The sequence below is a fragment of the Meriones unguiculatus genome, chromosome 8 (assembly GCF_030254825.1).
Source record: "Meriones unguiculatus strain TT.TT164.6M chromosome 8, Bangor_MerUng_6.1, whole genome shotgun sequence".
NCBI classification, from domain to species: domain Eukaryota; kingdom Metazoa; phylum Chordata; class Mammalia; order Rodentia; family Muridae; genus Meriones; species Meriones unguiculatus.
Window position 1 is genome coordinate 68,913,176 of NC_083356.1, and position 11,390 is coordinate 68,924,565.

Sequence of the window (11,390 nt, forward strand, 5' to 3'; positions counted from 1 at the left end):
GTGCCAGCAGGTGGCGCTCTTTCCCCAAGCGGTCTGCGGAGTCACTCTGCAGGAGGCGCCACCAAAGGACACAGAGCACCCCTCTCACCCAAAAAGGACTCGGGGCTGGAGGGGAGGGGCTTTTATCAAGAAGTCCCTCAGCTGTGGCGGTGGTGGCACACATTTTTTAAATTAACTAATTTATTTATTCACTTTACATCCCTATCAAAGCTTGCTCCGTCCTGTCCTCCTTTTCCCGCTCTCCCATATCTGTCACCTCCTCCTCAGAAAAGCAGAGCTTTCTCCTCCCAACCCGCTACAGCACATCAAGTCGCATCAGAACTAAGAGCATCCTCTTCCACTGAGGCCAGACAAGGCAGCCCAGTTAGGAGAAAGTGATCTAAAAGCAGGCAACAGAATCCCTGTCAGATACAACCCCTGCTACACTTGCTAGGGAATCCACATGAAGACCAAGTTGCCCAGCAGTTACATATGGGTCATGGGCCTAGGTCCAGCCCATGCGTGCTCTTTGATGGCTCAGTCTCTGTGAGCCCCCACGGGCCCAGCTTAGTTTACTCTGTTGGTCTTCTTGTGGTGTCCTTGACCGCTGCAGCTTCTCCTATCCTTCCTCTCACTCTTCCACAAAACTCCCCAAGCCCTGCCTAACGTTTGGCTGCCAGTCTCAGCATCTGTCTCAATTTCCTGCTCAGTGGAGTCTCTCAGAGGACAGTTATGCTAGGCTCCTGTCTGAGAGCATAGCAGAGAATCATTAACAGTGTCGGGGGCTGTCTCCTGTTGTCTCAGGTTGGCCTCGTCATTGGCTGGCTGTTCTCTCAATCTCTGCTCCTTCTTTATCCCTGCACATTTTGTAAGCAGGGTAAATTGGGAGTCAAAAGGTTTGTGAGTGGATTGGTGTCCCCCTCTCTCCACTGGAAGTCCTGCTTGGCTGTCCCGTCCCTCCCCCGCTCGGAGTCTCAGCCATAGTGACCCCACATCCTTCCCAAAGCCTACACTGCTGCAGGCCTCCAGCTTGTCTCAGCGATGCTTCCCCTTCCCCGCTTCCCTTCCATCTCCTAACACTCTCGCTCTCCCCACCTCTAATCCTCACCCTCTTCCCCCTCCCCACACCCTCTCCCCTCCAGTTCCCTCTCTTCATCCACTTCTGATGTCTGTTCTATTTCCCCTTCTGAGTGGGATTCAAGCATCCTCCCTTAAGCCCTCCTTGTTACTTGGCTTCTTTGGGTTGTAGCATGGTTATCCTGTGCTTTATGGCTAATATCCACTTGTAAGTGAGTACATGTGTGTCTTTCTGGGTCGCGGTTACCCCACTCACGATGTTCTTTTCTAGTTCTATCCATTTCCTCCAAATTTCATTATTTCCTTGTTTTTAAGAGCTGAGTCGTATTCCACTGTGTAGATGTGCCACAGTTTCTTTATCTATTCTTTGGTTGAGGGGCATCTGGCTATTACATAGAAAGCTGCTGTGATATAGGTAAGCAGTGCCCTTGTGGTATGGTGGAGCATCTTTTGGGTATATGCCCAGGAATAGTATAGCTGTTTCTTGAGGAAGTGCTATTCCTAATTTTCTGAAAAAGCGCCAGATTGATTTCCAAAGTGGTTGTACAGGTTTGCTCTCCCACCAGCAACGGAGGAGTGTTCCACTCTCTTCACATCCCCACCAGCATGTGCTGTCTCTGAGTTTTTGATCTTAGCCATTCTGACAAGTATAAGATGGAATTACAGAGTCATTTTGATTTGCACTTCCCTGATGACTAAGGACATAGAACATTTTTTAAAGTGCTTTTCAGCCATTACAGATTCCTCTGTTGAGAATTCTCAGTTTAGCTCTGTACCCCATTTTTAATTGGATTATTTGGTTCATTGGTGTTTAATTTCTTGAGTTCTTTATGTATTTCCCCAACAGCTCAGGCACTAAGATCAGCAATGAATAAATGGGACTTCATGAAACTGCAAAGCTTCTGCAAGGCAAAGGACACTGTTAATAGAAAAAAAATGACAGCAACAGTTGGGAGGCAGATCTAGAGAGAGAGAGAGAGAGAGAGAGAGAGAGAGTTCCAGAATAGCCAGGACTACACAAAGAAACCCTGATTCGAAACAACAACAACAACAAAAGAGTTGCCATGATCATGGTGTTTCTTCACAGCAATAGAAACCCTAACTAAGACACCCACCCAGCCAAACTGAAACACACCAGCTAGTATGGGATGAGATGGTAGAGACTAACTCCATCCTTGAGGACCTGAGGATACAGGGACATTATCTCCCTTCATGTCTCTATTCACCAATCCTGCCCCTGCTAGAGCAGACAGCCTGGAGAGTGACAGAGAATGCTGCCCAGGACCCAGGTCATATCCTCCAGGCTGATGCCACCAATGCTGGTCAGGTTGACATAGCTCCAAGGCATCCTCTAAGCTATGGTGTGTGCTTGGTCCATTTGGCACGCTGCATTCAAAACACGCCACTGCAAACAGCTATGGTACATACAGCCCTGCTCAAAACTTAGGCTTTGCTCTCCTGCTCCAGCCATACAGGCATCTTCTAAGTTTCATATCCATTGGCTTCCTTATAAGCAATGCTGCTAGGCCAGTTAGACAAGAGGCCTCAGGGAAACACTCACACCAAGAGGGTGGTGGCATCATGTGACAGATCCATGCCTCACACTCATCCAGCTGTGATCCTGAGGCCCTGTCCTTAACAATTCCAGAGCCAGTGGTCAGAAGTCTTGCTGGGTGTCCCCTCTCCAGAAGAAGACACCTGCCTTGGTGACAGAGGAGATTGGAATCTGGTGACTTGCTCAGGCTATAGAGACGGCACAGTTCACACTAGTGACATGCAGAGTGACAGAGGCTTTCAGCTTTGAGTATGACCTAGTGCAGGAAAAGACTAACAGCAGGCCAGGCTTCTGCATCAGCAGTATGTGGACGCATGACTGTAACAGGGATGGGTTTGTGTTTAGCCCCAGACAGAGAATCACAGCCCAGACTCGGGGCCCACGTGAACGATGAAGGCTCATGGTCTGAATGTATCCCCCAAATTGATGTTGCAAGAAAGTCATTAAAAATTAAATAAAGTCTAAATGGTGAGATTCGTTTATTCCAGGGCCACTGTCCTTATATGAAGAGAGATTGGGGCTGGAGAGATGGCTCAGCCTGCAAGTTGTTTCTGCTTTCCTCCCTGCAGAAGGAGGTCAGTTTGTCCCATCTCCCATTCTATTTGGTCTCTGTAAGTGTATAGTTTAAAAGGCAAGCTGGACAACGTATGGGACGTAAGTTTGAGGCTACCTTGTGCTACAGAGACCCTGTCTCAAAAACGAAAAACAGGGCTGGGTGGTCTAGCTGGAATTTTTGGCTACTCTTACTACCTCCCTACACTAATCCTATTCCTTCCAACCCCCCAACACTAGGTTGGACAGAAAAAAGGTTAGAGGGAAAGGGGGCATCAATATCATTAGACTACTTCCTGCTGATTAGAGGCATCGAGTCCTTTGGGGAAATTTTGATCTTCATCATCAGGTTATCTCCAACCAGCAAGCAGCAGCAGGAGCAGGAGAAGCAGCAGCAGCAGCCACCCAGGGCTCTGGCTCTACCCTCTGAAGAGTTCCCAGAATACTAAACATAAACCATCTTCAGCCAGCAAAGTCATGCCTCTGCTGGAGCACAAGGCAAATTATAATCAGCTCCTGTGGTTCTGAAGCAGTCCCATATCCCACACTTGGGATTAAAACAAAAACAAGTTTCACTACATTTCCCCCTTTCCATTTTAAGCCATTAACTGTACCATGAGCAATTATAAACAGAGATATTTTTGATGAACTAAACACTTTTTCAGATCAATGTTTTTTTCTATACCCTGATGGCTCTCAACTACTTATCTGAAATGGCCTGTACTTTTTACTGTGGGGCCTCGCGCTCCTAGGCACCCCATTTTGTTTTCCAATGGCAAGAGACTGCCTTGGATTTCCCTCTTGGACTGCATTCACTGGTCTAATAGCATTTCTTGCCACATCTGCAAACCCGGGAAGCCTAGGTGGTTCTTTTTGAAACCCATTGCTGCAAGACACAGCTTGCGCACCTCTCTGGTGGGAAGTACGACATTTCTCATAGCTAACGCACTGGGAATTTTGAGATCTGAGGCTTTTAGCAGCTCGGTCACAATTTCTCTGTAAATGACCCAATTTTTTCACAGTTGAAGCACCAGGCATTTTGATATCTGAGAACCCTTAGCAATAGCTTGTCCTGTGTTTTAGCATGATACATGTGAGAACCAATATCAATGTGTCCCTTATCCCCTCATTTGTTGGCACTGCTCATGCCTTAAACACTCTAATAACTCTTTTACATTCAGTATTTACATTCTCAAAAGCAAGGGTTTCTATCAACACCTGTCTCGTATCATGGTCTAATATGGCTTTGTTCACAGCTGAAACTAATCTTTTCAAAGAAATCTGTGACGGCTTCCCCAGAACCTTATACAATCTTAATAAATGAGGTGGACCTTTTCTGGGCTCTTCAACTTTATCCCAAGCTCTTAAAGCCACTAAGTGACATTGTTCTATAAGGGCATCAACAAATAGATTCTGTTCTTATAAATCAGAGTACTGTCATTCACCAAGCAACTGGTCTTTGACAATATTCATCCCCCTTGCCCTATTTCACTGTTCCATACATGGCCTCTTCCCTCCGCCACATTAACTGCTGACCAGCCTCAAGCACAGCTGTCTCCAGTCCCTTCCCATCTTGAGGAATAATTCTATTTTCGAGTAGCCCAGTTACTTAATATTGTTTTGTTGTTTTTGGTTTTTTCAAGACAGAGTTTCTCTGTAGCCTTGGCTATCCTGGACTTGCTTTATGTACCAGACTGGCCTTGTTAATATTTGTTTTACATGAAGTGAATGCATTCTGTAGGAAACCATAGCCTCTTTAAAATGCCTCAGATCTATCATTATTTATAGGATGTCGCACTGTCTCATCCTAATCATGATTACATCCTGCTGTACGATTACTAGGAAAACTGATGGTGATTTGTAATTCCAAGCTACCCCTCCTCTGGCAATGCAGTTGGTTCAAGATGAATCCTTTCTTTCAAACCTCAGTGTTTTTCTTTAATCCTGTTACCCTGCACACACACACACACCCACACACAGGGGGTTGTTAAGAGGACTTGGAACTGATCTGCCTTCTAGGCTGGTGTTCTCCCTCTTTCATCCTGTGGGAAAAGCGCCCATTCTCTTGCTCAGTCACTGGGGCTTACCCTTTTATTTCTCCCTTTTCTCTCTTCCCAAGCATGTCCACTTCTCCCGATTCTTCCAGTTGCACATCCAACTCTGCAGCCCTTTTGGTTTTCCCATTTCATCCGTTTTTTGTTTGTTTGTTTCTCAGATTCCTTCATTTTCACCTCAAAATTTTCAAACTGTTCAGCCATTCACTCAGCCTTTTCTGAGACAGAATATAGGAAGAAGGGGCTGGGGAGATGGCTCAGCGGTTAAGAGCACTGTCTGCTCTTCCAAAGGTCATGAGTTCAATTCCCAGCGACCACATGATGGCTCATAACCATCTATAATGTGAACTGATTCCCTCTGCTGGCAGATGTTAATGCAACTAGAACACTCATGTACATAAAATAAATAAATAAATCTGTTTAAAAAAAAGAATATAGGAAAAAGAAAAAACAGAAAATCTCCCCTGGAAGCAAAATGGGGGAAAGCTTAGCAGCAGCATCCACAACAAACCTTTTGCTGAAATCTTGAAACAGAATATTCACCCTTTTGTCTCCTGCTGTTTCCTCTACAGCATTAGAAATCCAGTTTCCCATCTGCCTAGCCCTAAGTCTGGGTGTCACTTGTAGATAGAATCTTAGCTACTTTATTGGGTTCTTTTGGGTTCTTTTTCCCCACCTCCCTACACCACCCTGTTCCTGCACAGCTGGGGCTGGGGATAGCACTTGAAGGAGATTGCAGGGCAGTTGTGGGAGGGCCAAGGACCTCCTCAGGTTCCCAGAATTTTTCTAGGATCCTGGCCACAAGATTTCTGCCTGGTAGCTCCAGGTTCCCTCTGGTTTTTCTGTCAAATGGAGCAGGTATCCCAGAGCAGGAAGTAGACCCTGAGCCCACAGATGAGCTCTGAGAGTAGCACTATAGACAAAGAGGGCTGAGGCTTCAGTGTATAAATAGATGAGGTGGGTTTGGACCAACACCCTGATTTATCCATTTCTCTGGCAGACAGACCACATTAGTGTGGTCTACTCTCTCTCTCAAGCACTGCCCACCCTGAAGATTCCCAGCCTATTTTCACAGCCTAGGATTTCCTACATCCTAAATGCGCCTGGGTCATCCTCATGTCAGAGTTGAAAAGTGTTCCCAGTTGTGGCATTGATGTTAAGTTCAGGAATCTGGTCCCCCACAGCTTAAGGTCAGCAGAAACAATGGTTTCTACATTCCATACAGGACACTGTCCAAACAGAAAGAGGTTGGCTCTGCGTTCAGCCCTGCACCGGGAGCTGCTGTCGTCTGGAATGTACTTCTGCCCCCACATAGTCGAGCCAGCCTCAGACCCACCCTTAGGGCCTGGTGTGCCACCACAGCATGGCGCCCACAGGAAGTGGAAAGTCAGCCCTATTATCTTTACTCTGACTGATGGGTCTTTGCCCACCTCAGCTGCTATAATAAAATGCCTCAGATGGTACAGTCTACAAACAACCAGACTCTACTTACTGTTTTTGAGGGTGTGGACTCAAAGTTGTTGTCTGATGAGAGCTGCTCTCTGCTTCCAGCATGACACTTTCCTGCTGTGTTTGCAGGGTGAAGGCTGTGGTGCGGAGGCTAAATCTATTGATGGGAGAAGTCCCTCCTGACTCAGTCATATCCTACAAGCCCCATCATTCCTTCCTTCCTTCCTTCCTTCCTTCCTTCCTTCCTTCCTTCCTTCCTTCCTTCCTTTTCTTCCTTCCTTCATTTATTTTTGGTTTTTCAAGATGGTTTCTCAGTATAACTCTGTCTGTCTGGAACTCCCTCTGTAGACCAGGCTGGCTGCAAACTCAGAGATCTACCTGCTTCTGCCTCCCAAGTGCTGGAATTACAGGTGTGTGTCACCACCACCTGGCAGCTCTTCCTTTATTTTTACTTTATGTGTATAGGTGTTTTGCCTGCATGTATGCATTGCATCATATATGTGCGCTGTCCATGCAGGCCAAAAGGATGCATTGGATACTATGGGACTGAGGTTATAAATGGTTGTGATCTGCCATGTGGGAGCTGAGAACTGAACCCAGGTCCTCTGAAAGAGCAGCCAGTTCTTTTAAGTGCGGAGCCACCCCTCCAGCTCCACCTCTTATACTATCAAATCAGTTTGTACTGATTTGGTCCCAATGTGGGTAAAAAGCACAGTTTAGTGTGTGGGGGGGGGGATTCATACTGGAAGGTGCTACGTGGCCCAAGTTCTATAATAGCCAGTGCAGGCAGAGGGAGCAAACAAGGGCTGAGCGGCTGAGCAGGCCCCTCCACCTCAGAAGACGCTGCCCCTCCACCTCAGAAGACCCTGCCCCCACTGTGAAAGTGATCTCTTTGGAGAAGTGTTTGCAGATGTAATTAAAGATCTCTAGATAAGATCAACCTGATTAGGTTGGCACTAAATACCAGGTGACTTGTCCTTGTAAGACTCGGGCGGAGAGAAGGCCACATGGAAGGGTGTGGCCACAAACCCAGAAATGTCTGCTGAGACCAAAACTGTTTCTGATGGAGACAACTTCTGCTCTGAGTGTCTGGAAGGAGCTGCACTGGGCAAGCACACATTGTGGAGAGCAGGTCCTGCTGGCCACTACCCCCAGCACTGTGGAGATATAAGAGTCTGTTTTAAGCTACCAAGTTTGTGGTCCCTGACGGTACCAGCGCTGGGGCAAGCGTATGGAGCCACATGCCTTGTCCTGGTTATATTTGATGACTACTCAGCATCCCATAACATCCCCATCCTAGTGTGCTCTAGCTAGAGATTCTGGGAGGTCAGAGGAAGAGCTGGGTGGTGTGTTAGTGGAGAGCCATATGTATGAAGATCCATTATATATCCCATCTCTAGTGAGTTTCAAGTCTACACTCCATCACTCCTAGCCTGGGGATTTGGAACCTGTAAAAAGGAAGAACCTACTGGGCTCTGTTGCTGCGGAGGGACTGTCCAGGGAGAGCAAAGCACTGTCCTACTCTGCTGGGTCTAGGCACCTGTCAAGTCTTTCCCACTCCACAGCCAAAGCCAGGAGGATCTGAAGCAACCCCTGAGCCACGAGCCTACAGGCCCTGGTCAGTGTGTTCCTGTGTGTCACTCCCTCAAACTCTCTGGTCACTTGCCTGTGAGGCCCACTAGGACACAGATGCACCAGAAGCAGGACAAGACCCACAAACAATGAAGGAGTGCATGACCACTTCCTGTGTGCTCCACCTGCTCCTGCAGGCCCCAGGGACGAGCTGGGTGACAATGCCTGCAACAGCCAGGGAGTGCTCCAGGAATGCTGTGTGACTAGGCGTCTCACGCTGACAGCGGCACTCAGCCTCACGTGGACTTGGAGTTGCTTTCCTGTGTGTGTGTGTGTGTCAGCCTCCCGCAGGTCTTGTGGGTGGGGCAGACTGTTTCCCTCTTAGCTCCGACCGGGAGGTAACATAAGATCCATTCTTCTACTTGCCACTCTGCTCACCAAGGTTTGGAAGCCCCCCAGGGAACAGCAGTGGATGATTCTGTCACAGAGGGTGTGTTTGATCAGGATGGCAGAGAGGAACTCACACCTACATTTAAAACAAGCCTTTTCTCAGACCAGTGAACTCATTTGGAGACCAGGGTAAAACTGAGTGCAGGTTCTTACAGGTGTGTCTGGCTCTATCCCCTTCCCTCCAGAATGTCTCCTCTCTCCTGTTTTCCCATCTTTCTCTCTTGCACACCAGATTGGAATTCTTGGCAGAGGCTAGCTAGGTGTCCTTGTCCTCAGAGCTGGACTTGATGGCACAGCCAGTGGCCTCTGTGATGATCACATCCCTGCATCCCCCTAAGACTCTGCAGAATCAGCTGGCGGGGGGGGGCTGAAGAGGCATCAGGTGGAAGGCAGGGTCTAGATGCCCATCACAGGGGTATTCTAATCCACTCCTGACCCAGGTGACAAGCCAGGACACGGTGAAGTTTAGGCTTGGGAAACCTAAGCTTTGCTTTGTGTCCCCACAGCCCAGGCGATGACCTGGAGTGAGTCACTACTGCCACCTTGTGCATGCCACAGACCAGGTGACCACAGCAGGCACATGTAGGTGACCACCGGAAGTTATCTAGTGATGTGGTGTGAGGATGACTGGAGCTGACATGAACCCCTTGGCACTCACCTGCCCCAGGGTGGTGGTGAAGCCAGCTACGATCCACCCTCGCTCAGCATTAGTGCCACAGCTAGTGGTTATTCCCACCTGGGAAATCTTTTCTTCCCTCAACTGTTCCATAGGGAGAAAATACAACCACTAGGGAGGAGGCAGGATTCTCCATTCAGCTGCTCCAGACTTTAACAGGTGGCGGCTAACCAGGTTCCTAGCTGTACACAGGCAGGGGAGCTGCGCCAGGAGCAGGGGGAGAGGAAGGAGCTCTTGTTCAGGCTGAACAGAGTCAGGGTGTGAATGTGAATGTGAATGTGTGTGTGTGTGTGTGAGTGTGTGTGATCAGAGCTAGCAGGAGGCAAACAAAAGGTATGGGTTGATATCCCAAGGGTCCTTCCTCCCCTAGGCCCATTTTGCCCTTTCCCTCAAGTGTCCCCTATGTTGAGCCTATTTCCCCATGCCTACCCTTATCACATTTCACCTGAAGAGGCCCCCTGCCTGTGTGGTGCAGTGTGTGCCAGGAATGACTCCAGCTCCCCAGGGTCTTCTGACACCAGCAGTCCTCATTGTGCACTACCCAGGCCCCACCCTCACAGACCCTTCTGTAGGCCAGGTTGGTCCCTTTGGGTGATAGAACTGAAGCTTGGAGAAAGCTTGTAGCTGGTCAGAAGGGACAGAGGTAGTCTCCCAGCTGAGACCTGGCACAGAGCCTGGATCCTCTGAAGCCACATCCCCCAACTCCAGAACCCTGTAAAACCCTGTGGTTTGGTTGCTGGCAAAGCTGGGAGCTTGCAGGGGCTTGTATGGCTGAAGTAAGTCTCTAAGGACCTCCTAAAGCCAGGGCCAGAAAATCTGAGCTCAATCTGACACCGAGTGTTGTGCCCTTTGGGGGCAACCAGTGTCTGTGGTCCAGAGCCCTCTGCTAAGGACCGGGCCTGAGACTTCAGCCAAGTGAGAGGAAGACCTGGCTCCTGTGGGCTTGGCGGAGGCGTGGAGACAGGAGCAAGGCTGAGCTGCCTCGCCCCAGGCACAGATGGTTCTCATTGCTGCTCCTGCTCTTTCCTAGGAAAACAAACTAGCTCAGGGCCAACAGACCCGTTTTATCTTGTGTTTGTTTTTGTTGCCATTTATCTTTGCCCAAAGCCACTGTACTGTGGGCTGCGTCTGCAGGGTCTGTCTAGGGTGACCTTGGCCTGGTGTCCAGATTCAGGCCAGGGGCCAGGGATGCAGAAAAACTGCCAAAGACATAGCCATTGTCTGCACCTTCACTCGTCCCTGTCACACAGAGGCCACAGCTACTTTTCTAAAAAGATCGGGACAGGACTGGAGAGGGGAGTAGAGTGCTAGGTGAGTCCCAGTTGGGCTGGCTGTCTTGAGGCCTTCGGTGTATCCAGATGGTGCCCTAGTCGCTGGTTGGGGGTTGGCTGGGGTGAAGGTGCCAAAGCTACATAGATAAAGAAAGATCACTCAGGGGTCCAGATCCTCAGGGTCCTGGGAGAATTCAGAGGAGGATAGGCAGATGACTGAGTACCACCAATCTCCCAGGTGGACCCCTGATGTTCTGCTTTTTAAACACGTCCATTTCACAGGTAGTGACAACATGCAGTCTGACAACAGGAAGTCTGACGGTGAAAGCCCTAGGAAGGCAGAGACTTGCCCAGAGCCCCACAGCATCTCCCCCCCCCAAACCCCAGCCTGGAAGACCTGTATTCTCCTTAGCTCTGCGTGCATCTTCATGGCCTGTATCCCACAAGAGGTGACAGGAAAGGAACAGGGGTCGGGGTGGGGGTGGGGGTGTGACAGCAAAGGCAAAGAGATTTCAACAGCCCAAGCCAGAGTGCAGGCTCTGGTGTGTGTAAGAAAGGGGGTACAACATCGCAGCAGTGAACTCCAGAGGCTTAGCAGATCACCCAGCACTGGCTGTCCAGACTAAACCAGGACTCCTGCTGCACTGGACCTCAAAGACAGGGCGGGAGCCCCGCCCACCCCGCGGAAGGCGGGACCGCCGCAGTGGTGGCCGGTGGGCGCCTGCCCCTCCCCACCCTCTCTCCGCCTGGCGGCG